The sequence below is a fragment of the Hippopotamus amphibius genome, chromosome 4, assembly GCF_030028045.1.
Source record: "Hippopotamus amphibius kiboko isolate mHipAmp2 chromosome 4, mHipAmp2.hap2, whole genome shotgun sequence".
NCBI lineage: Eukaryota > Metazoa > Chordata > Mammalia > Artiodactyla > Hippopotamidae > Hippopotamus > Hippopotamus amphibius.
Window position 1 is genome coordinate 88,620,392 of NC_080189.1, and position 27,751 is coordinate 88,648,142.

General features: G+C 41.9%; 1 protein-coding gene across 3 annotated transcripts in view; it reads left to right on the top strand.

Moving 5' to 3' along the window:
• Positions 1-27,751, top strand: part of NAPEPLD (N-acyl phosphatidylethanolamine phospholipase D) — an 87,617-nt gene that overhangs the window by 27,896 nt on the left and 31,970 nt on the right. Inside the window, exon 1 of one of the 3 annotated variants that reach the window (XM_057730667.1) lies at positions 17,440-17,546. The exons of 1 other annotated variant lie outside the window; for it this stretch is intronic. The gene's annotated coding sequence lies outside the window, so the exon portion shown is untranslated. Of the gene's footprint in view, positions 1-17,439; positions 17,547-18,144; positions 18,227-27,751 lie in introns of those variants that run through there. One more of the 3 variants, XM_057730668.1, reaches the window with a different exon arrangement.

Consider the following 27,751-nt stretch of genomic DNA (forward strand, 5'->3'; position numbering starts at 1 on the left):
TACTCCATGAATACGTGTACTCTTCACTGTATCTGAGCACAGTTGACTCCAGCTTTTTTGTTCTTAGGGGCAACGTCATATAGGCAACCTATGATTAATATTAAAACAGTAAAATTTCTGTCATGTGTCAACTACAGTTGGCACTCACCATTGTCATTTGCCGCCTACCTCCATAAAGATGAAGTCATGTGCTGCTGCAGCTGCTGACTGCCAATGCCCCCCCGAAAGGTGTTCAGGGTGGAGAGCTGAAACGAGGCCCTCTGTGCTCTGGGAAAACTGGCAGAACAGGTCTTCAGATAGTCAGATATTCTCAGGAGCCAACTTTATGAGCCCAATGCTTATACCTTCTTATATCTAGAAAAACACATCCTTCATGGTGACGACTGCTCCTCGTGACTAGTAGTAATCTTCTGTAAACAATATGTGCTTGATTGCATGTTTTCCCCTTTCACCGAAATCACATATATACTGATCTTCCCCCCTGCCTCTTTGGAACAATTTCTCAGAGCTGTCTGGGATGCTGTCTCCCAGGCTGCAGTCCTCATTTTGCCCCAAGTAAAACTAAACTTGCAACTCACATTGTGCATTTTTTTTAAGTTGACACATGGAAAAGTAAGGTCAAGCATGGAGCTGGTAGTATAAATAATATATATTTGTAATTCCATATTGTAGTAACAGTGAACTCTGTCATTACTTTAAGAAAACATAAACATCCCCAGTAGTAGCTTCAGCATTCTTGCTAACCATTTTGCTAATTCTGGAAAACCTGAAAATTAACATCAGCTGGTAGCCATTAGAACCCTTTTTATACAAAATTTACTATAGTTTTTCTTTTCTTTTCTTTGGCTGCGCCGCGAGGCATGGGGGATATAGGATCTTAGTTCCCTGACCAGGAATTGAACCTGCGCCCCCGGTAGTAGAAGCGTGGAGTCACAATCACTGGACCTCCAGGGAAGTCCCAAAATTAGAGTAGTTTTTAAAAGACTGTATGTTGAAGGAAATTGTCAACAGGAACAGGAACCTGGTGGAAGGGTTGGAGGTCATGGGCTTCTGAGAGCATGTTGAGACCCAGTCCCCTACCCCCTCTTCTGTAGCAAAACGAGCAATATCACTGCCTGGTCCACTAATCAAATAGCACACAGATGAGAGGAGAATGCATCTTTATCATTTATAATTCCAAATTCCAGTGTCTTAGTTTTAAAATTGAATGACTCCCTCACCATGACCATATTTCAGAGTCACTAGGGGAAAGGAAGCGGGGAAGGGTCAAAGTGAACTGGGTGTTATGATCCCCAGGCACAAACCTGCGGTCCCACGAAACCAGACTTACTGACCCCGCTCAGTGAGGGAGAGCACTAAAGAGAGGGAGGAGGGAAGCATTTTGTAAGGGTTAGGTTCCTTCTGAAGGATTCCAAAGAAAGCTAAAGAAAGCAGGGAGCAGCTCTCTATTGGATGCTATTTCTGCTGTGTATTTAAGAGAAGTAAACCAGGTGGTGGGCTCTGCCCTGAATGGGGGGCCGTTTAGCAACTAGGAATCCCCGGTAAGAGATGGGAGTAATAAGATGGGTTGTGGCATCCTTGGAAGGAAAGAAGCAGCCATTCAAAGAGGAGGGTTGTGGCATTTTACAGCTGCCGTAAGCCTGGGGAGAATAATGCTTCCTATGAACTCTGCAGTTGGCTCTGTGTCCATCCTCCCAGCCTGACTGACAGCAGGACTACTTTTTTTTTTCAGTTCGAGCTGATTTTTTTTTCTTTCATCTTTTAGTTCCAGACAGGTTTTTACTCTTTCAATGGAGTAGGGGGTAGAACATGGGGAGGAAAGTTGAGCAATCCTCTTGGTCATCCAGCTGACCCTGCTGCACTGGGATCTGGACCTTGGTTTTGGATTTTTCCATTATCATTGATGACTGGGACCTTCAGCCACTCTCTCTGAAGCAATGTTCATATCATAACCTGGATAAGAATATTGAAAACTATGCTTATAAAGACAAGTGACAGAAAGATGAAGGGACAGACATATCTGGATGAGTGGACTGAACAATGTAAGAAATGCTGAGTGCCTGCAAGGCCCAAACACCTTGAATAAGGTATTTCCAGGCAGTACATGCTGATGTTTCCACATTCCAGTCACGTTTAAACCAGATCATACTCCCCACCCCCAACACACATTCTATGTTTTAAACTCCTAAGTGCTCCTAAATGACCTGGCCTCTGCCTGCCTTTTGGATTTTATCTTCTGCCTCTCTTCCCCTTACTCCCCATAGTTTGACCACACTGGCCTTCTTTCTGTTCCTGGACACCAACCTCATTCCCATACTCAGACCTTTACTAGACTTTGCTGGAATGTGTGGGAATACGCTTACAGAGATTTTTGACAAGAGTAACTCCTCATCATTTAAGTCTCAGCTTACATTTTATCTTTTCAAAGAGGGCTTCCCTGTCAACTCTATCTAATCCCTTCCCCCAGCACATTCTCTCTCATTACCTCTTTTATATATATATGCTATATACATATTCTATATACATATAGAATATATATGTATATCTATACATATAGAACATATATATGTAGAGTATATGTATAATATACATATAGAATATATATAATTCTATATACATATATTCTATAGAATATATGTGTATAACGGCACTTACCACTAAATTTTTGTTGACTTATTGTTTTTCTCTTTTATGAGGCCTCCCTGAGAGCAGGGACTTGGTGTATACCACCAGCTGTTATGACAACAGCTGGCACACAAGTGACCAATTAATATCTGTTGAATGAACACATTTTTCTCAAGGGTCTCCATTTTGTTTTTGCCACACCTGAGTGGACTAATAGTTGCTATTCTAGCCAAAATCATCGGTTAAGCTAGTCATGACAGAGCAGTGGCGTGTGAGTGGTCAGCATGAGAAATCTGCCCCACAGATTGTGTGGTGACTATCAGATCCCATCAGATTCGCATTAAGGGCATTTTGAATCCAAGATGTAGAGGGAGGGCAGTAGAAATCATAAGCAACAAAGGGGGCAATAGAAGCAAAGTGAACAAAACAGCAGAGAGAGAGAAACAAAGATTTGGGGCCTGAAAAATAGTGTCACTAGCATCTGGATTGCTTGGGTTACCAAAGATGTTTTGAGCCAGGAGAGTTACTGCTGTGTCCTAAATGATAAACATTTGTCCAGTCAGCCAAGAGGCCTTTTTCTTATGTCTTTCAGTGAAAACCTATCCCCTTAGTCATGTTTTTGCCACATGTAAGGATATTTGACAGAGATCAAATTGTAACCTAAGATGACCTCAGTAGGCTGGGCAACGCGCCTTATGCAATACATTAAGATTTCATAAGTATAAACTTAAAAGCTCTCCATTTATGTTCAAAGAATCAACCGTACAAACAGGAGATGAGTGGAAAATATGAGTAAACCACAACCTAAAAACAATCATTTTGCAAACTGCAGGTTCAGTTTGTATTAATAACAGTGTGATGATTTTTTAAAAAGTAATTCCATCTTAGGCAACTTTTATAAAACTATAGCGTCCCATTCTGGAGAAGGGATCTTCCCTCTCCATTCTGCACATCTGCTCTGCCTGGAATATGGTATTCAGCTCTGGGTACACACTTTATGAGCTCTATAGGAGCCCCCAAGCTGAGTCTATCTGAGCTCACCACTGGAATTCAGATTGGCATGGGTGTGTCTGGCTGGTTGATGGACAAATGTACCTCTTGAGAGAACAGAACCAAAAGGAAGAATCAGGCAGCTAAACTTGGCCAGTTGTAAAACCTCAAGTGTTGGAAGGAGTGGTCTGGGCTTAAGTTTTATTTGTCACTTGAATTTATCTCCTGATTCAGATAATCCCTCCACTTCAAATTCATACCTGATTCCTATGGAGAGGGATTGGGAGTAAAACAATTAAACAGCAATTTCATAAAATCTGCAAGAGTTTGGGGCCTTTGGGGTCTAAGCAACACGTCTTTGGTACTTGTGAAAGATAATCGACCAAATCGTATGGGAATAGGCGTGGTCTTCCCTCTTGGCCACAGAAATATGTTTTTCTTGGGCTCTGGTGCACCAGTAATGGTACCAAAAGTGACAGAGGTGTCTGGCACAGGCAGCCGAGCTGCAGGCAGAGGTTCTGCCAGCAGAGTGAGCTGGACCAGGAAGGGCAGTTGATCAGAGTGAGAGCACAAGTGCTCTTTGAGGACTTAGAGAAATAGCCAAAACACTTCCCAAGGGAGCTAGAGCTGTGATCTGTGTCTGATGTATCCCAATATGAGAAAGGGCTTGGAAACACTGAGAAGTGAGTAATAATTGAAAGAAATTTAGCTTGGGAAAGAGAAGGCATGGAGAAATATGATAGATGCCTTTCATCGTTGGGGAGCAATTGGGAAATAGGAAGAAAAAGGAACATTATTTGTAAAGTGCCTACTCTTCATTCATCTTTTCAAAACTGTGCCAATGCTTCTACCTTTCTTACCTCATTTGATTTCCATAGTTGTCATTCCTTCCATTTTTACAAATGAGAAAAATGAAGCTCGGAGAGTTTTAAACAATGTGCCTGAAGTGATGTAGCCAATAGGTGGTTGAGCTGGGATTGGGCCATAAATCCAGTGGTGTGCTGGTAAATGTGTAACTATTGGCTCTTTGGGGGAAAAGAAGCCCTGGTTTGTAGAGTTTGCTGACTTCTGTGGTGTAAATTCTCCCATCAGGGTGGACTTCAAGCTACCAACATAACGCCATTAAACACAGTGTTGGAAAGAGATGCTCATAAAGAGCTCTTCCAAGCCACATGAGCCAGTCCAGTGCACCACCTTATTTCCACACTCTCTCCATCCTACATGCTTCTTCCCAGGATACGTCTTAGTCTCCATGAAGCCGAGCTTGCAATAGCTACTGACTGGAAATTCAAAAAATAGACTGTCCTGAGGTGGTTGGCTTTCAACGCTAGCTCAGAGACTGCTGAGTACAGGGTTGTAAGAGAAGGAGATTCAGATATCATTGAGGTTCGTCAGGATTTCTAAGTCTTGTTGCACATCAGAATCACCTGGACAACTCGTTAACATATAGGTTATGGAGAATATAGCATACAGGTTACAAGTGCAGATCTGGAGCCAGAGAGCTTATGTTCACGTCTGGCTGAGGCCCCTGGCTGGCTGGGTGACCTTGGGCAAGTTCCTTAACCTCTCTGTGCCTCAGTTTCGTTGCTTTTTTAAAATAAATTTATTTATTTATTTATTGGCTGCATTGGATCTTCGTTGCTGCACATGGGCTTTCTCTAGTTGCAGCAAGTGGGGGGCTACTCTTCACTGCAGTGTGCGGGCTCCTCACTGCGGTGGCTTCTCTTGTTGTGGAGCACAGACTCTAGGTGCGCGGGCTTCAGTAGTTACAGCACATGGGTTCAGTAGCTGTGGCACACAGGCTTAGTTGCTCCGTGGCATGTGGGATCTTCCTGGGGCAGGGCTCAAACCCGTGTCGCCTGCATTGGCAGGTGGATTCTTAACCACTGCGCCACCAGGGAAGCCCCCTCAGTTTCATTGTTGATAGCTGGTGATGGCAATAACAGTATTTACCTCACAGCATTTTTAAGCAGGTTAAATGGGTAAATGCTTGTGAAATGCTTAGACCAGTGCCTGAAACATAGTAAACACGGTTAGTATTAGTTGTTGTTTTTATTACCAAAACCTCTCCTGGGTGAGGCCTATCTGTTTGTATTTGAAACATACTTTCCCAGTGATCTTAATGCAATCAGCTGGGCTTACCCATAGACCTCTGGGAAACCACTGATGTCTATGATTCCTGAGTAGCTTCTTATAGGAACCAAGACTAATCCAAGAGTGAATCTCAGACTGTCCTTGCAAATCTGGGACATTCCATGAACCCTAAGCTCACTATGGTTGTGTTGGATATCCTCTCAGAAGTCCCTGTCCTTCCATAGAAGAACTAAGTTGCAGGATACTATACAGATCTTGGGTTTTTTTTTTTTCTTTTTTAAAGAATAAATAAAACCTAATCCACAGTCAAAGTTGAAAACACTGATTTGAAAAGATACATACACCTCAGTGTGCGTATAGAAGCAATCCAAGTGTCCATCAACAGATGAATGGATAAAGAAGATGTAATACACACACACACACAATGAAATATTACTTAGCCATAAAAAAGAATAAAATTCTGCCATTTGTAGCAATGTGGATGGACCTAGAGAATATTCTGTTTGGTGAAATAAGTCAGACAGAAAGGCAAATGCTATATGGTATCACATATGTGGAATCTAAAAACAAAACTAACGTGTATAGCAAAACAGAAACAGACTCACAGATACAGAAAACAAACTAGGAATTACCAGTGGGGAGGGGCAAGTTACAGTTATGTGATTAATACACATTACTGTGTATAAAATAGATATGTAACAAGGATATATCTTAAAACACAGGATGTATAGCCATTATTTTGTAATAACTTTTATTGGAGTATAATCTGTAAAAAATACTGAATTACTATGCTGTACACCTGAAACTAATACACTATTATAAATTAAGTATATATTTTTTTAAAAAAGCATTTAAACAGAGAGAAGAGGAACATTCCAGCAGACACAAGCCTGGGTCTTTCTCCCATATCTCACTAGCCTTGTGCCCTCAGGAAAGTTAATTAGCCTCTCAAAATCTCAGCTCCCTCCTCTATAAAAAGAGTATAATTGTGCTTAGTGCCTGAGTTTCTTATGAGAATTAAATGAGATTTGTAAAACCCTTAGCATAGTGTCTAGTACATGGAAAATGTCCAGTAAGTGGTGCTGTAAAATAATAAGCTGAATCTCAGATGTAAAATTCTTCCAGGTCACTTATTCACCCTTCTGCCTCAGTTAATCTGCTGTTGGTTCCTTCCAGTGTATTTTTCATTTCAGTTATTGTGTTACATATCTCTCTTTGTTTGTTCTTTAATTCTTCTAGGTCTTTAGTAAACTTTTCTTGCAACTTTCCAATCTTTGCATCCAGTCTTTTTTCAAAGTCCTGGATCATCTTCACATCACTCTTCTGAATTCTTTTTCTGCAAGGGTGCGTATCTCCTCTTTGTTTAGTTGTTTTTCTGGGGTTTTATCTTGTCCCTTCATCTGGTACAAAGTCTTCTGCCTTTTCATTTTCTCTGTCTTTCTGTGGCTGTGGTTTTCAGTTCCACAAGAGGAAATGCTGCTGATACTGCTTGATACTGCTGTCTGCCCTCTTGTGGAGGAAGCTATCTAGGAGGCTTGTGAGTGCTTCCTGATAGGAGGGACTGATGGTGGGTTGGGCTGGGTGGGCGGAGCTCAGTGACACTTTAATCTGCTTGTCTGCCAATGGCTGGGGCTGTGTTCCCACCTTGCTGGTTGTTTGGCCTGAGGCTACCCAGCACTGGAGCTTACAGGCTCTTTGGTGGGACTAATGGCAGACTCTGGGAGGGCTCATGCCAATGAGCACTTTCCAGAATGCCTGCCACCAGTGTCCCTGTCTCCTCGGTGAGCCACAGCTGCCCCCCACCTCTGCAGGCAACCCTCCAACACCAGCAGGTAGGTCTGGTTCAGTCTCCTATGGGGTCACTGCTCCTTCCCCCGGGTCCTGGTGAGCACACTTTTTTGTGTGCCCTCCAAGAGTGGAGTCTCTGTTTCCCCCAGTCCTGTGGAGGTCCTGCAATCAAATCTAGCTGGCTTTCAGAGTCTGATTCTCTGGGGATTCCTTCTCCCATTGCTGGACCCCCAGGTTGGGAAGCCTGATGTGGGGCTCAGAACCCTCACTTTAGTGGGTGGACTTCTGTGGTATAACTGTTCTCCAGTTTGTAAGTCGCCCACCCAGCATTTATGGGATTTGATTTTAACGCGATTGCTCCCCTACTACAGTCTCATTGCGGCTTCTCCTTTGTCTCTGGATGTGGGGTGTCTTTTTTGGTGAGTTCCAGTGTCCTTCTGTTGATGATTATTCAGCATTTAGTTGTAATTCCGGTGCTCTTGCAAGAGGGAGTGAGCGCACGTCACAGGTGTAAAATTCTAAACTGACACAAGTCTATGGAATGACACAGCAAAGGAACATACAGAGATGACTACATCATAAAGAGAGATGCATGATCAAAGACACATTGTAAATTACCATCAGACTGTATATTGTGAAAAGACTTCCTAGGTTTTCTAAAGTGTGTGGAAATGATAACCTGATTTCCACTTTAAGGAGGTTTTCTGAGTAAGTTTGTCCTTTGTACTTTGTATCAAGAAAATGGAAGACATATCCAGATCACTCAAGGAGTAGGGGGAGGGTATTTCTCATGCCTAAGAAAGACAGTTTTATGAGTGGTTACTCAGAATGATCTGTAAAGACAGAATTGTTAACTAGCTACTATAAAATTCTAAAGTTGTATCCTCTGCCTAACAGCACACAAGGATGCAAAGCTGACGAATCCTGCATGGCTGGCTGCCTGCCATCTGCCCCAGTTAAGAGCTTCTAATCAGCAGATTGCTGTGTGAGGTGGCTCATATTGTTAACTCCACTTAAAAACTGACTTTGAAGCAAGGTCAAGAGAAATGCTAGATTGCATGTACAATGAGTATCTGAGGACAGCCTTGAAATAAATCATCACACACATCAGCCTCATCTTTTTCTCCAGGGCTCTGGGAGATTTGCAGAAACATAAATTTCCCGTCCCCTTGTGCTTCCTTTCCATTCCTCCCACTCCTGCCCAGCCCGAGGTAGGTTCTTCAGAATTCGGGGAATCATCATTCATTATTTATTCAGTCCAGAGACACAATGGGAGTGTCTGCTGTGTGCCAAGCACAGAAGTAGGTGTTAGAGGTACAAATATGGACCAGGCAGAGTATCTGCATATGAGTAGCCCACATTTTGGTTTGGGAAACAGAAATGGAAGCAAGTAGTCAGACTATCATTTGCTACCTGCTTTAATTGTTCTCTGACAGCACCAGGGCAGAGACAACCATTCTGCTTTGAGAAGGTGGGAGAGCTCCTCAAAGGTGGTAATTCTCGATTTTGAGTGTTGCAGGATGAGCCTGAGTGCTCGGGGGGAAGCCACAGAAGATAGTTCTAAGCAGAAGAAGCAATGTGTGCACAAGCTCAGATGTGTGTGTGGTTGACATGCAGGCTTCGTGGTGGACAGGGAGGCTGGAAAGGTTGGCTGGAGAGCGATTGTGAGAGCAGTAACATATGAATATGAAATTCAAAGATAAACCATGTTTTGCGACAGCTCTGAATTTCAGAATTGGAAGGGATCTTAGTGATCATGTAGGTTAACCTCATAGAGGCTCAGGGTGCTTAATGACATGTTCACAGCAGGACCAGAAGCAATCTTTTGGGAGGAGAAAAAATTTCCCACTTCCCATCTTAGTTCTTTTGGCTGGTTGAATAATTAAAATGACATACGACAGATTAACAGGAGAAAAAAATTTAGCTATGAACATACAGGTAATCACATAAACACAGGAGATTCCAAAGAGTCAAGTAAAATGAGGTATACATGTCATCCTGGACCAAGGAGAAAGGAGTAGGGATCTGGGACTTCAAAAGTAAAGAAGTAAATTCATAAGAAGAATGAAGAGAGCAAATGTTTAGTATCAATACACTTTTGCTGGGCCAGACAGAAACAATGGGACACAAAGGGGAATTTGAGCAGACTGTGCTAAGACCACACCTAGTTAATACTATACCATAGAGAACTCCGGTGACAGTTCTCTTTTCTGGAATAGGCCCTCTATCTAAATTCTTTTAGGCAGTTAAGTGGGAGTTGAAAAGAAAACTTCCCGAGTCTTCTGTTTCTTCCTCATGCCAAGAGACACATTTTGGTTGGTAAATTTTGCTTCCCTACCAATATCTCCCAACATTAGGACTTCTGCTTTTTGTTTTTGTTTTTTTGAATCCTCCAACCACAACTCCTAGCACCAACCTGGAAAGTTGGTCCTCTAAAGGAAATTGGGTCTCTCAGAGCTCAACCTGGAAGTCACAGTATAGAGTTTACACCTACATGTCCTCTTGTGAATGTTATACTTACTGACAAATAGTTTATATATATATATATATATATAGTTATCACACTTCAAAGACTGCTTAAAGGAGAATGTATTGGTTTTCCATTGCTACTGTAACAAAGTACCATAAATTTGGTGGTTTATACACATTTATGTATTTTCTTACAGTTCTGGAGGCCAAAAGCCAAAATCATTTTCACTGGGCTAAAATCAAGGTATCAGCAAGGCTGGTTTCTTCCAGAGGCTGCCTGCCTTCCTTGGCTGTGGCTGCATCACACCAATCCCTGCTGCTGTTGCCATGTTGCCTTCTCTCTTTGACCTTCTTGCCTCCCTCTTCTAAGGACCCTTGTGGTTACATTTAGGGCCCCCCTTGGTTTCTCCATCTTAAGATCCTTGATCACATGTGTAAGTCTCTTTTGCCACTTAAGTTAACATTCACAGATCCTGGGGCTTAGGAGGTGAATATTTTCTGGGGAAGAGGATTCTTCAGTTTACCACAGAGAGCAGTATTCTTTGTTCCTGAACTGGAAGCAGGTGACACACACCTGTTTGGCTGGGGATTTGGGAATTTAGGGGTAGATGGGATGGACTGGGACAAGTAGCCCTCATTAGTTGCTCAGCCCCTGGATAATCAGATACCAGAGGGGTTTGGGAGGAAGAAGGCAAAAAGAAGTCTTTTCTCTCCCTGCCCATAATAAATGCCATCAAAGTTGAATTAACATTGTGCTGGAAATGTGTTTGGCAATTTAACAAGGGTTAGGGGACTCCTTCTGCAAGTTTTTTCACTGAATCACTGATGGCAGAGCCACATGACGAGCTGAGTAAACTTTTTTACAGATGTGGGAGGTTCATAGTGTTTGATTCTGGATTGGCCGTGTGTACAGTTCAGGATGTGCTGAAAACTGTGTTCTGAGTCTTCTACCCTTAGACCCAGGTAAAAGACCCTGTGCATGAGATCCCACTCTGGCCTCCTTTGGCTGCACCTCTTCTCGAATGTGCCACGGGGACCTGTCTAAATGCTCTCCAGTTACCTGGAATTTGGAGTCCTGCCCAAATGGTCCCACACTTGCTTCCAGGGCCTGCACCAACCTCATCCCCATGTCCATCCTCCTGAGGTCGGGCATCACACTGCTATGTGCGCCCCAAGGCCCATGGGTGGCCAAGGGGTGGCTCTTTGGGGAATGGAAGAAACTTGGACATGGGGAAGGGTCCGTATGGGTAAGCTCCCGGCCACCACAATACAGAGCAAGGCCTTGAAGCGGATATCACAGACCAAAGGCCAGATCTCCTGGACGGATCACCAGGGTCTAGTGGAGAACTCTGAGGAGGCTGAGAACGCCAAAGAATCCTTGTCCTTATGAAGGTGTATTTTATCAAGGTAGGAGGATTGAATATGTTTTACTTAACCATTTGTCAGCTTGATTTGCGACTTTTAAATAATGAGATATGTAGAATGTGTGCCCTGTTAATACTCTTGCCTTGGGCTCTGTATATGCTAGTGGCAGGTCTGGCCAGAGCGACACTCACTGCTATGAACAGCAGTGCCTGAATCAGAGGTACCCCACACATTCTGCAACGTGGTGTGAGGAAAGCATCATAATGGGAAGAAATCAAGTCCAATGTCTTTGGGCAGCAAATAGAATGTAAAAAAGAAGTCCAGTTAAGCCAACGAGTCATTAGGAAAGTATCTATCTTAGGGCCCAGCCTTCATAAAATAAAATATTTATTTAGCTAGGGTGAAGAGGAAAAGTAAGATTTAATGCCTTCAACATTAACAGTCAGGTTTTGGTATTTAGATTTTGGAAAATGTCTGATTCTTTATTCTAAATTCGAATCTTATTGTAACTGTGTAATTCAGCTGCATGGGAACCCAAAATAACATTAGCAAAAAATGCGAGAACAAAGAATGAGTGATTTTTCACAATGTGTGCCCAAAGACTTCCCTCAAATCACATTCTTTGAACCACTTAGGTATAGGAGGGGTTCTCTCTCATTGAAGAAAAGCATGGTGGGTCTTCCCATATTCTGGTTAATTTGTCAGTGGATTCCTCCTGACAGTCTAATAACATAAGGATTAAAAATTGAAGTCTATATTCAACATGAGCAGTGTTTTTAAAGTTAAAACTGGTGTTTTAAAAGTTAAATGAAGAACAAACTCCAATATAAAAGTTCCAAAAAAAAAAAAAAAGAACCCTTGAAGCCTAATAATTTGTCTTAATCACAATATACATATGTATTGGTGACTTTAGTTTCCTCTTTCACTTTTTAAAAAAATACATCTAAAGTTTCATGATAAAAATAGCTTAACACAGAGGTCAGTAAACTTTTTTGGTAAAAGGTCAGAGAGTAAGTATTTTAGGCTTTGTGGGTCATAGGTCTCTATTGCAAATACTCACCTCTGCCCCTGTAGTGCAAAAGTAGTCAGATGATATGTAAATGAGTTAATGTGGCTTTATGTCAATAAAACTTTTTTATGGACCCTGAAATTTGAACCTTACATAATTTTTAGGTATTGCAAAATATATATTTTTTTATTCTGATTTTTCCCCCAACCATGTGAAACTGTAAAAAGTCATTCTTAGCTCACAGGCCATATAAAAACAGGTGGCAACCTAAAACTATAAAACTACTGCAGAAACACAGAAGAAAAACATGACATTGGACTTGGCAATGATTTATTAGATATGATACTAAAAGCACAGGCAACAAAAGTAAGAATAGACAAATGGGCCTATACCAAACAAACTTTTGTGCATCAAGGACACAGTTAATGGAGTGAAATGGCAACCTATGGCATGGAAGAAAACATTTGCAAATCATATATCTGATAAGGGGTTAATATCCAGAATATATAAAGAATCATATTACTCAACAACAAAAAATCAAATAACTCAATTTACAAATGGGCAAAGGACTTCAATAGGCATTTCTCCAAAGATGATATATAAATGGCCCACAAATATACAAAAAGATGTTCAACAACCCTAATCATCAGAGAAATACAAATCAAAATCACAAAGAGATATCACCTCACACCCATTAGGATGGCTACTATCTAGAAAACAGAAAATGACAAGTGTTGATGAGGATATGGAGACATTGAAACACTTGTGCACTAAATGGAACTGTAAAATGATGTAGCCACTTTGGAAACTATTAAAAAATTAATAAACAGAAACCTCAATTAAATAAGAGTTGGGAGACCAGAAGGGATAGCTCTCACACCCTGCGATGATAATAGAGCCCAACAGGAAGAAGACTCTTCTTTCCTGTCAAGGATTCAGCCAAGGAGAAGTCATGGACTCTGTTTATTGAGCCCTCCCAACTTCCTTTTCTCTATAAAAGTGTGCTCCTTCCCTTACTATCTGGGGACTTGCACATGGCTCAGCATGGTTGCAGACCCTGAATTGTAATTCTCTGCTGATCCCAAGTCCATCTCTGTTGGAGAAATATCTGGCAGTCTATTTGTTTCAGATCAATAAAACAGTATAGAGGTTTCTCAGAAAATAGAATTGCCATATGATCTAGCCATCCCACCTCTGGGTATATGTTTGAAAAAATGGAAGGCAGAGTCTTGAAGAGAGATTTGCACACCCATGTTCACAGCAGCACTATTCACAGTGGCTAAGAGGTGGAAGCAACACAAATGTCCATTGATGGATGAATGCATAAATAAAATGTGGCAAATACATACAATGGAATATTATTCAGCCTTAAAAAAGGAAGAAAATGTTGTCACATGCTGCAGTACAACATGGATGAACCTTGAGAAGATTATGCTAAGAGAAATAAGTCAGTCACAAAAAGACAAATACTGGATAATTCCATTTGGATAGTCAAATCCACATAAACAGAAAGAATGGTAGTTACCAAGGCCTGGGGGTTGGGGGGGGGAAAGGGAGTATTGTATAATGGGTATAGAGTTTTAGATTTGCAAGATGAAAAAGTTCTGCAGATCTGTTTCCCAACAATGTGAATATACTTAAACGCTACTGAACTGTACACTTAAAATTTACCACCATAACCATTTTTATGTTATGCATTTTTTACCCCAATACAAGAAGTGAAAAAGTATCACTATAATATAAATGTTGAGGACTTTGTATTCTGAAAAATAAATAGTTTGAATCAAAACCAGAACAAACCAGAGGGCAGGCTGGGTTTGGCCCTCAGGTCAAATTTTGCTGACCATTGGCCTAACGTAATCCAACTCCCCCTGTAATCAGCATGCAATTTCACATATTTCCCCCCAAATCTTTTTTTACAGAGTCACCAAATGTTACAACTGCAAGTGGCCATCATTTTCGGAGGATGGGGTGGGGGGGTGGGGGCTGGTAAGGTGGGATGGGTATTTTCCAAGGTTGAGGAGGGAGTTAATGGCAGAGCACTGATTTAGAAGTTAGATGCCTTATTGCTATTTGGAATTATCTATAGATTCTTAATGGTCATGCAAACAAATTTTGATTTAACTGGAGGTGAACGCAGTAGTTAACTGAATTCCACAGGTGCTGCTATAAATACACATTGAATTAAAGTCCTCTAGTAAATAGTCACGTTGTGTTCCAGTCCTTTGTGCCTTTAGGCCTGGAGCTGGGAGAAGAAAGGACAGTACTGATTGCAGAACTCACTTTACAGATAAACTGTTGTACTAAAATTGGTTTATATGTGGTTTTCCAGAAGTAATTTAACTGGCACTTAACATTTTGTGAAGTATTAAAATAAGCTCATTTGGGACTTTCCTGGCAGTCCAGTGTTTGGGGACTTCACCTTCCAATACAGGGGATGAGGGTGGGAGCTGGGATCCCACGCACCTTACGGCAAAACAAAACATAAAACAGAAGCAGTGTTGTAACAAATTCAATAAAGACTTTAAAAAATGGTCCACATCAAAAAGTTCTTAAAAAAGGTGGGGGGGGGCTTCCTAGGTGGCACAGTGGTTAAGAATCCGCTTGCCAATGCAGGGTACACTGGTTTGAGCCCTGTTCCAGGAAGATCCCACATGCCACTGAGCAACTAAGCCTGTCTGCCACAGCTATTGAGCCTGTGCTTTAGAGCCTGCGAGCTACAACTACTGAGCCCATGTGCCACAACTATTGAAGCCCATGCGCCTACAGCCCGTTCTCTGCAACAAGAGAATTCACAGCAATGAGGAGCCCTCGCACCGCAGAGTAGCCCCCGCTCACTACAACTAGAGGAAGCCCGGGTGCAGCAACAAAGACCCAATACAGCCAATTAATTAATTTTTAAAAATCTCAATTAACTAGTCTCCAGAAACTACCTCGGCCACCAGCCACTTTAAGGGAAGTGTGTAAATTTGCCTCTCTTCTTTACAGCATTAATTAACATTTAAAAGTGATGTTAAAAAAAAAATTCAACTGAATAAATTTAAAGATCTTGTAGGCTTTCTTCAATGATTCATGAATTGGGCAGCATCTCATTTAGCAGATAGAGGAAGCTCCCAGGAGCTGCACAAAATGAAAGACCTTTACAGGCAGAAGGGAGTGGGACCAGGAAGTTATTATACTAGCAGAAAGTAGACTGGTTGTGACAAGGTCACTTTCCTTTAGGGGATGGCACGGCTCTATCAGGCTGATTTATTAGTGCTAACCAGGTGATTTCTGATTGATTGGTATAAGATTCCAGTTCTGGGAGAGGCTGACATTTTTAGTCTCCACTTGGTGATGTGGAGCTTAGCATAAGTAACTCCGTTTTAGGCCTGTCGTCTTGTTTTTAACACTGACAACTTAAAAGACAGTTATCATATGCTGAGTGCCTGACTTCCTAGGGGTGGCATAAGAAGGAAGGGCAAATAAAACCCAGTTCAGCAGGTCAGGATCTAAAATTAAACCATGAGTGAAATGCAAGAGGCACAGCGTTTACTCTGCTTTGTATTGGAAGCAGGGCAAGCTAGAGGTTTTGACTGGAGTGACAGAAATTGTTATACTAAACAGCTTTTCATTGTCTAGAAAAATTAACCTTTGGAAGTCGAGTAGAAATTACAAAACAATCCATAAAGTTTACATAGTATTCCGGAGTTTAGAAAGCATAAACATTAATACAGCTTCAGTTATAATCTCTGTGTTGCATTAAAAGATTACTATTCATTCTTCCTAGAATTTCCTGGTATACATAAATGTGCTTATCTACAGCACCTGCTCTCAGTGAAAAGCAAGCTGTGAACATTTGTCTTTTCATTTTCTCTGTAAGTTTGTGTAGAGAAGAGTTAAAGTGAACATTTCAAATTGCTTCTTAAACATAAGAAAATGCAACGCATAAGCCTAGGCAGTATCCTCGTTCAGAAAAAAAAAGGCTATAAAAGATATTCTTGGGTCTGAACATTAAATGTTATCAGGGTATTGTTTTCTTAGGTGTGCTAAGGGTATTGTGATCCTGAGGGGAACGTCCTTTTTTCAGAAGAGGCAGGCTGAAGTATTTAGGGGTGATTTTGTTGTCTGCAATTAAGTCAAACGGTATAACAAAAAGGCATCTCTATTTTCTGTATATTTGAAAATCATGATAAAGAATTGGGGTGAGGGGAACAGAGGGCATCTTTTTAAAGTTCCTAAGTCAAGGGCACTGTGAAGACCTGAGCTAGCAGTAGCTTCAATTTACAGTTTGGGTTTGTAGCGCTGTTTCTTTTTTTTCCTGTTGCACCTGAGGTACCATTCAGTGCGTGCAGTCTCAGCCCAGCCCACAGCCAGCAGTTCTTAATCACACTTAAGTCAATAAGAATCAGCAACAGCTGCAAGCTACCCTGAGGGGGTAAAAGTCCACACCTGACATCATCTTCACATTCCTACGCTATTACACGGGCACTTTCACCTTCAAACTGCAAAACAGTCTGGTTTGCATTTTCCACCAGTCGTACCTGCAGAGGAATCTTTTTGCCCAACCTCCCATTGCTGAATTCTATTTCCATCTGCCTATACTTAAGTTACTTCTTGACACAGTGAATTTAATCCTTAAGTTCAAAAAGGAAAACCTGGGAAGAGCTGAAAATCATAATTTGTTGCTCTGTTATCATCCTGCGGTTTTTTTTTTTAAAGCAAATTTAGATGCGAACTATGTATACCAGGAAGCTGTGACATCTTTTTAAAAAGTTAATGAGCACACACCATGACAAGGCAGTGCTTGCCATGAATATTCAATGCCTACCGTACATACTTCAAATTACAGTTTGGTTTCTTCGCTACCAGGCTCATGGCGCCATAGGTTGTAAGTATCCTGCTACCAGGTGCTGGTCTACTATGATCGCGCAGGCTACGAGAGGCCAGCAGCATCCCATTTAATTTTAGCAATTAGGGCGCGTGTCCGGGAAGGTGTTCGCGCGATCTGAGAGTTAGCTTCTGGTCTAGGACAGGACAGCCAGTTCGCTGTCAGAGATGCTGCAGAGCGCGGGTGAGGCAGGGGCCGGGCCGGAAAGGGCGAAGCGCGCCGCGGCGCCTCCTTTACCAACACGGCCTCGGCGCCGGGGTCGGAGGGCGGCCATCTTGGTGAAGGCCGGCGCGGGGCTGCCGCTGGCGGGGCCGCCAGATTCGAAGGTCACAATGAGTGAGTAACCGGGAGACGTGGAGCGGGATCTAGCTCGGCCAGGGCCCCGACCGGCCGGTGGGCCGCGGCTGAGGCGCCGGCTCGCCCTCATGATGGTGAGGCGGCGAGCGCTGAGGCACTGCCTGCAGCTGCTGGCGCTCTCGGCGGAGCCGGCGCGGCGGGGCCAGGGGCGGAGGAACCCGGGCGCTGGGCGCCGGGGCCCCTCCCGCTGCGCTGGGGCGCTGCGTCCCGTGGCCCAAGAGCAACAGCAGAGGCGGCGGCGCGCGCGCCTCGCCGCCCCCCGCGCCAGGTGAGCCCACGCCCCGCGCCCGCCTCCCCGCGCCCCGCGCCTCCCCCCGCGCCTCTCCTTCGCGCGACTGGGCTCGCTTCTTTTCCGTCTGTGGGTGGAGCGGTGCGCACGCCCCGGCCTGGGGCTGCTTGGACTGCTCGGCGGCGAAGAGCGGGCTGTGGGTGAATTCTCGCTCGCGAGCCCTGCCTCATCCCGGAGATGCTGCGCTTGTGAGTGGCAGATTCTTTTGAATTTCCGCACCTCGCGAGGTGCGGAGCCCGCATCTCTGAAGCTGTCTGCGTGAAGAGCCACATGATTTTTTTCGCTTGGGAAAGTAGCCGTCTCTGGAATTTGTTATAGGTCCTGTCTTCTCCGCAAATCACGAGGTTGCATCTTCTCCGATTGGAACACAGTGGGTGCATTTTTTGGTTGTATGTAAATGAGCGGGTGGACAACTTCTTTAGATCAATTTATGTCTGCTTCACCTATAGTACTTATTTCTAAAAATCCGTTCCAACAGTTTTCTCCCTTTTTATCTTGAAAGTTAACCACGGAATGGAAATGAAGAGCGAAAGATTAGAGCAAGGTGCGGCGAGATGGTGGAAGCTGGTGCTTTCTTGAGTTTTCTGTTCGGTGGTTGTTTGTTTCTCAAATTGAATATTATTGAAGGCTTTTCAGAACAGGTATTCAGATAGTTGCCTACCCCACCGTAATCCTGGTAGTTGAGATGAATACGCTTCTACAGGCTCCTGAGTCTGATGCATCACATCTCACTTGACCCTGGAAAATATTGAGGATGAGAAAAGTTAACCTTTAAAAAGTCACTTGGTTTTTGGCCTTGCCTTTACTGCAGTTGTTCTGTATATAATATGACTCACCTGGTTTACTTTGGCTAATCAGCATCAAGTATTTGCTACTTGATAATTCTGATTAAGTTATTGAGAAAGTCATTCCTGCGATACAGCTCTCCGGAAATTAAGAAATAATGTCCATCTTTGTTAGGAATGGGTTTCTAGAACTTCCATTTCCGTTTCAGTTTCATTGGTTTTGATTTAGCCTCGGACGTCTGTATCATTTAGAAAGAAGTTATATAATCTTTAGAAAGAAAGGATTACCTATTTCCCACAGTAGTCTGATTTTGTTGCAAGAAAATTTAGGCCTGTTAGAGAAGAAATTTAGGGCTTGTTTAAAATTAAGAGAGATACTAACTTCAAACTGTTTTAAATTAACTGAAAATATAGTCAGCTTTTTAGATTTTATTTCATTACATTCGGCAGGCTTTCCTGCTGCAAGAATTTCATAAGTCTCCAAAGGATGAAAGTACTTAGTGTATTTCTCATACTCTTATTTTCATTCGCAATTTCAAATTACATTGTATAGATTTCATATTGCAAAATTTAATTTTTAAATTAGTTATAACTGTATGAAGGACATTTTAATAATAAGCATTCTGTCATAGGGTTTTGGTTTTGGTTGTACTTTAGATGATACAGTCAGCGTGTATGAAAGGGTATTATGTTACTTTGAGTATTAGTGAGCTTGGGAAATTGGGGAGATTTTTAAGAACATTTTTTCTCTGTTTGAAAAAGTACTATTTGCCTTTAATTTTGTTGTTTCATTCTTTTTCTTGGTAGTGGTAGATAGCTGTAGATATGCTACCGGGTTGGCGTGCATTATTTCAAAATAGCTTCAACCGAGGAGGTCAAGGGAAGATCCGGACCAGCAATCTCGGTCCTTGTGATAGCAAGCAAAGAATTGCAGAGTACTACTTCAGGCTTAAGCGCAAAGCTAAGTTTTATTAAAGCATAGTTACACTCTCAGAGAGCGGGCTGTTTCTGCGAAGTGAAACCAGCGCTCCTGTACAGGTTTAAGGGTGATTGTAAGGGGCATTCTGCGAGGAGGCGGGGTGCAATCCTGGGTGAGTGACAGGGGATTATTATTTGATTGACAGTCCGGAGCTATGGCACAAGTTCATTATTGCGCATGCCATTACCCTTGATTCTCTAAGGAAAGCGGGGGGCCGGGGGCGTACGCAAAACCACATGCAGATTTTATTACAATAATGGTATGATGAGTTCGGGTTTACTATAGTTGTAGGCCTGTCTAGTCTGGGCATGAGCAGCCCGGGGAAGTTCTCTCCTGTTACTGTGCTCCCTCTTTATCAGGATAAAATGCCCACCACATGACCATAGTTTGGCCTGTTTTAGGCGGGGTCAGGGGAGGGTTCCGAGATAGGTGGGGTGTAACTCGACTACTCCTCTCTTGTCTTTTCCCTACTGTTACCTCCTTGCTGCTAACGTCTGACTAACACCTAACAGATACAGTGGGTTTTTCCATTGCATTCTACTTTTTTTTTTGTAAATTAGAATATAGCTGTAGCTGGAGGACTGTGTTGATTTGGGTATTTTAGATTAAAATGCATACAGATAAGAAATGTTTTCATTGAAGTAGTATTGGGGAAGTGAACTGTGCACATAATTAATGGTTAACGAGCACCTTTATCCGTAAGGCCTGGGAGGGCATATATAAAACTGAAATTAAAAAAATCACTCATGTGATTTCCAGCATAAGAGTCAAGTAATGTACTATTTTAACTGCTAGAATACTGAAGAATTGTACCTGTCTATGGTTCATTCCTTGTCTTTTGAATTTAATAACCATTTATTGTGTATTTAAATATTTTTATTGACAGATTTTTGTGAGATTATGTTTGAACTCATATGTCCCTAGGGGTAGTCTTTTTGGGTTAGAGATAGTCTTTTGCCAACTCAGTTAGTTAAATAATGTATTATAACTTTATAATTTACAAAATTCTTTCAAGTGTTCTTTTGTATGTTTATATTTGGTTTTGGAGACATTCAATATGTGAGATTATTAACACCCTTCCACAGATGAGGAAAACAGGAAACTGAGAGCCTGGGAGATTTTAATAAATTGCCCAAGGTTCCTTAGCACAACAGCCCTGGCCTTTGGCAGAATGTGTATACACTACTGCTACTTATTAGAAAGGGGGTACAAATTGAAGCCAAGGCAAGAGTGGTTTGGATCAGCAAGCTTTAGTCAGCATCATAGCCATAAGCTGCACCCCTAAACCTTTTGGTTGTGAATGGTAAGTACGATTGGCCACGGGGGCACAGGGTAGCATCCAAATGGGCCAGCATAAATTCAAGAGTGATTGAAAATCAACTCAGTATATGCCTCCTACCTAAAACAATTCTATCCCCTTGGAGGCAGCCGATTTTCCTGTTTATCTAATTTGAGGGCTTCCCAGATTAAGGGACAGTAACATGTTGATCAAACAATAAATGCCTGAAAACTTCTGTGCTCTTTTACAATCTCTTTCAGTTATAAGAATGAAATTGTCAGAATATAGAAACACCAAGCTTCCTCATTGTTGTGGCACCCCTTAAAATGAGCAGATATTTGTTTTGCTTACAAAATATCCTATTGTTAGGAAAACTGGATGACAGCAATAATTGGTTTTGAAAGTTGCTCTCTGTATTTGACTGGCCCTTCAGCTACAAAGATGTTTGCTTTCTTTTCAAGTTACTGTGTTCATTCCTTTGGCTTGTTTAGAGAGTTCATGCAAAGTACTACTATATATATAGTGCTATTGTATGGTTGAAGTAACTAATGACAGCTTAAAGAGTTTCTGAGCTCAAAGTTCTTTTCTAAATTTGAGGCCAGTTTAATCTGTTTATGAGCTAAGCTAAGTGAAATATCCCCGATGAGGTGAAATGTATCACTTATCTCCCAGTGCTGACCACATGCATGCTCTGTTGGTTCTAAGTGTTTCTAAGCATAATTCAGGTGAGAATATGGGTAGTCAGCAGTCCAGGCTCCATCACCAGCCAGAACTGGACCCTTGGAGTGCCATGTACTGCTCTGGCCTGACTTGCTTCTCCTGTAAAAGAAAGGGATCACAGAATGACGACTTGGGTCATGGAGTGTTCAAGTTAGGAAGGCCCTTAGTATGTGGCTGGTCCAACCTCTTTTAACTTAACAGATTTGCTGTTTCTACTCTTGCAAGTTTTTAGACTCTTGTGATACCACAGAATTGAAACATGAAAATTAGACTTTTCCAACATCTCACAGAGATGAGATACAGATCTTCGTGACTTAAATGGGGTTACATCCTCATAAACACGACTTAAGTTGATAATATCATAATTTGAAAATGCATTTAATACACCTAATCTATTGAACATCATAGCTTAGCCTGCTTTAAGCGTGCTCTGAACACTTACGTTAGCTCACAAAGTCATCTGACACAAGGCCTGTTTTATAGTAAAGTGTGGCATATCTCATGTAATTTATTGAACACTGTAGTAAAAGTGAAAAACAGAATGGTTGTCAGCGTATGGGTTGTTTACCCTGGTGACTGCTAGACAGCCACCCCAGTCACCCACTGGGAGCTGTGACTTGCTGCCACTGCCAGCAAGGCAAGAGGGTGTCTTTCGGTCCACATATTACTAGCCTGGGAAAAGATCAAAATTCACAATTTGAAGTAGAATTTCTACTGAATGCATATCGCTTTTGTACCATTGTACAGTTGAAAAATCGTAAGTTGGATCATTGTAAGTCGGGGACCGTTTGTACTTTAAAATTCTTACTTTAAAGTCAGTTCCTTTCTCTTTCTTTCCTCTTATAGTGTCTCAATTTTATATGTAGATGAAATGCTCATTGTGTGTAAATATATATGTGTGCCTTTCAGAGCCCTTTTTTTTTTTAAACTAGGTGAATGTGAATGTTGGTGCACAACTGAATATCATCACAGGGAAGAATCTAACATAAACTTGTGATGTTCTCAGCAACATTCTCTTGGTTAAGCATGATTATGTAGAACTTTATAATTTCTTTTTGTTTAGTTGCCCAAATATCTTAAAATCATACTTTATAGTAATGCTCATCTATAATTTGGTATAAACTGCCCACATTTTAACACATTTTGTTGAAGACATTACTATGCGTATATATATGGTCTTGAGGCCACAGAGTGATCAATCTTCCAGGTTTTCGCAGGCCTGAGGGGGTTCCCAGGATACAGGACTTTCAGTGCTAAAACTGGGAAAGCCCCGGGGTGTTGATCCTCTTACCTGAAAGTGTCTCTTCCCGGGACTTAATTAAAAATTCTTCCAGTTGGAGGGATAAAATGCCAGGTCGTTATATGCTGGGTGAACTCAAAGACATCTTTTCAAGGCAAGGAAAATATCTTCAAGGCCCCATGTATATTTTCTGTTTATATGACTGAAATACAGGACTACCTATTCTTTTCTATGTTTCTATGTAACTTTAAATGAAAATAATTTAGCAATTAAATAGAATATTTATATCATTTGAAATCTTCATGTAAAATTAAAAGGGCAATTATAAGGGAACTGGTATTTATTGAGTGTCTACTAAATGCTTTCTACTTTGAAAGGGGAAAAAAAAGACATTGTTGAAAGCAAGAAAGGGTAGCCTTGTCAATGAGACCATATGGTTGGCTGTATGCTACTAACTTTAGAACCTAGGTATCTGTTCAAGATAAACGTATTGGATTTTCCTTGCATATTCATCATGATTAGTGGAAAGAGCATGTATTTTGGAATCTGATCAACTTGGGTTGGATTTCCAGGTCCAGCTGTTACCAGCTTTTTGACTTTAGGCAAACTGTTAAACTCTGTGAAGCTCTGGTATGTCACCTGTGACATGAAGGTAATATCTGTCTACCTTGTGGGAATGTTGTGAGGCCTAAATGAGATATGAGTGTGTGTTGTGTCTGACACATAAGTGATCAATAAACGATATGCTGATGGCAGTTATGTGTGCGGCTCTGTGTACCCGTGTTTGGATTAGGAAGGCTCTAGTTTTGGGTAATTACCTTTTGTGTTTTTATTTTTATTTTTATTTATTTTTTATTTTTATTTTTTGGGGGTACACCAGGTTCAATCATCTGTTTTTATACACATATCCCCATATTCCCTCCCTTCCTTGACTCCCCCCCCTCGAGTCCCCCTGCCTTTTGTGTTTTTAAAGCTTCCCTAAACTTCCAAGTTATGGTCATTGTATCACTTAAGATTAATTTTGGGAGGTCCAGAGTTGGAAGGCCCAGGCTTGGTATGTGACCTCTGTCTGAAGTCCTGGTTCTCTCTATCATCCGTAGGAAGTGGCCCTCATACTCATGGCTCAGGATGGCTCCAGGCAGCAGGATGCAGGAAGAATCAAGAATGCCTCCCTTTCCTTTAAGGAGGCTCCAGGAAGCACCATATGAGACTTCTGCTTCTATCACATTGGCCAAAGCATCATCAGTATGGCCATCTCTAGCTGGAAGGTGTGGAAGTGTAGTCATTAACTGGTGCACAGCTACTCTGAGTAAAACTGGCATTCTGTTACTATGGAGAAAAGGGGGACTAGATTTTATGGTAGGCATCTTCTGGTCTCTACCACTTTGTCACCACTTTACCACCGTAGAATTCAACTACTCAAGTATTCCCTAACATTTTTCAATTTTTGTCTCCATAATTAGGAGACTTAGTGGGAATGCCCTTTCTTGAATTTTGTCTCATCGTCCTTTGGTTACTTTTGGGTCTCCTGTAATTTGATTCCCAGCAGATTCTCTCAGAAACAATTAACTCTATCCCAGTGAAAAGTAGTAAGGATTTAAGCTCCTGTTCATTTATTCATTCAATTAATATTTATTGAGCACTCGTACAGGCTGAAGTGGGTTATTTTAGACAATGTCAGTTATCACTGAGAGTGTTTCCTTTTTTTTCGGTTTGACTTCCTGGGTGCACAGAGTTGAATTTGTGACTCAGCTGGACTGAGTACAAGTCTGTAACCTATCAGACTTTGTCCTTAGCAGTGTAGTCTTCCCAGTCCAAGTACTGTGTAGCCTTCTTGAGGTTAGGCCACCTTTCTAACTTGGGGTGCAGGGCAGGGAGGAAGAGTAGGCTTTATTGTTGGCAGCTGCTATGCCAGTATAAATTCGGGGGTACCAGAAAGTCCCTTTAGTCCTGTCTAAATGCCTGTGCTACCTTCATGCCAATAGCTGATGGAAAGTAGTGGTTCTCAACCCTGTCTACATATCAGAATCACCTACAGAGCTTTTAAAAACTACCTGGGGAACCCTCACCTGACATTTTGATTCAGGAGCCTCCAGTGTAGTTTTAAAAACTCCACAGGTAATTCTGATGTGCAGGCAGAATTGAGAATCACAGGTTTAAGCCTTTGTACTCAGCTGGCTTGGAAGTACTCTAGGGAGGAGTCCCACCTTGCTCCTTATCAGTCATGCTGGAGGGCAGAGCCCTCCCTGATAACCTGTTTTGGCCATCGGAAGGGGATGTGGGAGAGCTCAGAGATTAGTAGTTACTTGGGTGGGACAAGTGAAATGCTTTAGGGGACATTTAGCTAGGGCTGGCCTTGCCTGTTTTGCCTGTTCCTATTGTGGGATATTTTTCTTTTGAGCCGAAGAACCTCGGTAACTGGGGCTTAAGCTCTGGGGAAAGTGCTGGTTGTGGATGTGGCTGCTATTGATATTGTGAGTTTGCACATTTTTGCTCCGAGTGGGGTCAGGCAATAAGGGGAGATGAAGGGGGTGAGGGTGAAGAGGATTATTATTTTCAGAACCAGGACAGTATCAAGGTTTATGAGAGCCTCCTAGTGAATCTGGAGAAGTTGGGGCCACAGGGAGCTGTGGGGTTGCACAGAAATCCTGTGGAGAATTGGGGCTTCATATTTGTTTTAAGACTTGTGTGAATTCCAGGGAGACCAGGGCTTCTCTTCCTCAGATATAAGAACAAAAACACATTCCACAGTTTATTCCTTTCAAGTTTATTCATACCATTGCCCTCAGGCCCCACCCTCCCCCATCTTATTAGTGCAGAAATTTCAAAGTGGAATTTTTCCACTAACTCTTATTAAAGCAGTGTTTAGGACATAGTAAAACAGTGGCTTAGTTATTGAGGGCCTACTATGTTCCAGACACTGGGCTTAGGATTGTGTACATTTTGTCCGAACATCCCGTGAATAGGCATCAGGAAAGGAAACTAAGGCTTAGAAAGCATGACAAGTGTGCCAAGTTGGGAAGTATTTATTTTAAAATGTTTTAAATCCCCTGTACTTTTTTTCCTGGTAATGCGGTTTTTCCTAATAACTGATTCAAATGTATTTTAATTATATCCTTTTTTTTGATAATGTTTTTATAATTTACGACATCCTTATATTCTTAAACAAAATACCGAATTGAACTCAGGGATCTCAAAGTTCCTTTGAACCTCAAGATTCTGTTGACCTTTTGGGGGTATCTCAAGGACTTCCCTCTGAACCCGCCATTACACTGTCAGGAGATGGGCTGAACAGGGTCTGACCCCATACTGCCCTGGGCCTTGCTTCCTTGTAAAATACCTCACTGTTGGTTTGGTTCTTGTCATTTACATTTTTCTTTCAAAGGATCAGCTAGGCTGACGACCAGGGCAGAATGATGTCTGCCCTTCTGCCATGTTCAGTGAATCAGGGGTTCATGTGACCCCTCTAGTGACTTTACTGCTTTCCGTTACACTCTGTCGACATCAGGGCCCTGTATCTAGTTGGCTGCATTCAGAAGCTGAAGAGCCTTTTCAGCCTCACTGACCCCATGGATCACAGAACTTTCTCGTCAGTGTGAATCACTCGGCATGTAAGGAAAAGTGTTCCTTACCATTTCAAGATTTTGGGCCAGTTGTTTTAGAAGTGCCTTGTTCTAAAGACGACTGTTTTTGTTATTAAAAGCTGACACTTTCCATAAACGTGATACTATGCCAGACTCTCTGTGGTTGCTTGTGTGTGTGTGTGTGTGTGTGTTTTCCACTGAAGGATTTTGAATCCTTGGAGGTTAGGGGCTTGTATGTCCCACTGCACCTAGAGAGTTAGAACTTAGATATAGTAGACATTCAAACCGTGTTTGCTAAATATGACTTTAAAAATGCTTTAAGTAGAGGCCCTTATAGATTATATCTCAAATCTTATTTTAAGGTTGAAAGTCTAAGGGCTGTTGATGTATCAGATTTATCATGAACTGTTTTCTGAAATACTTCATGCTCTGAATAACTCCTGTTCTGCCTAATCAACCTGTGAAACTACACTTTCTCCCTGTACCTGACTTTGCTGTTCTCAGGTGAAAAATACTTCGCTTGTCCCCCTGGTAACTTGGTCTAGGGAAAGTGGTCGGATCTGAGCTGTTTTAGCTGGAAACTTCCTGGGAGGCCATGGAACTCGGGAGGGAGAGCCCAGGGCTCTTAGCTGTTTTAGAGGGGGCAGCTCTTGAGTGGCCTAAGCGAGATATTTGGTGCATCCAAAGATTGTTAGAATTTTAGGGGTGGAATGAGTGGCCTTTTGCAGGTATGGTCCAGTCCCCTCATTTTACAGATGAAAAAAAGTGAGCCTTGATAATAAGTGACCTTTTAAAGGTTACAGAATTCAGTAGAGCAAATTTGGAACCGGAACTGAAGTCAGAAGTTTTTTTAGAAGAGTACACTTTTCCCCTCCTTACCCTTCCTGTCTGTCCAGGAGCTATGAAGACACGTTTCTCTATTCCTTTACTTATGGGTTATGCTTTTATAAACAGGCAGCTTTTCTTTTTTACATGATTGGTTATGAGACAGGAGGGAGAGGCCACGTGTTGAAAGTGTATTTTGTTGAAACCTTGGATTAAGGAATAGTAAATGAACATTTAAGATCCTTTACCATATTTAGGGTACATTTTGAAGTTTCACAGGCATCAATTTAGTCCTCTTTCCTTCACATCCTCCCCAACCTTTTCAATTAAATAATTCTGGGTATTACTTAGGTATTATTGATTACACCAGGAATCAATCTGTACTTTTTGTTTGGTATTATTTTCAAGGTATTAAGGACGCAATGACTATATCATTTCAATAAACTTGTTTTATGCGTGATTTCTCAATATGCTGTAACATGC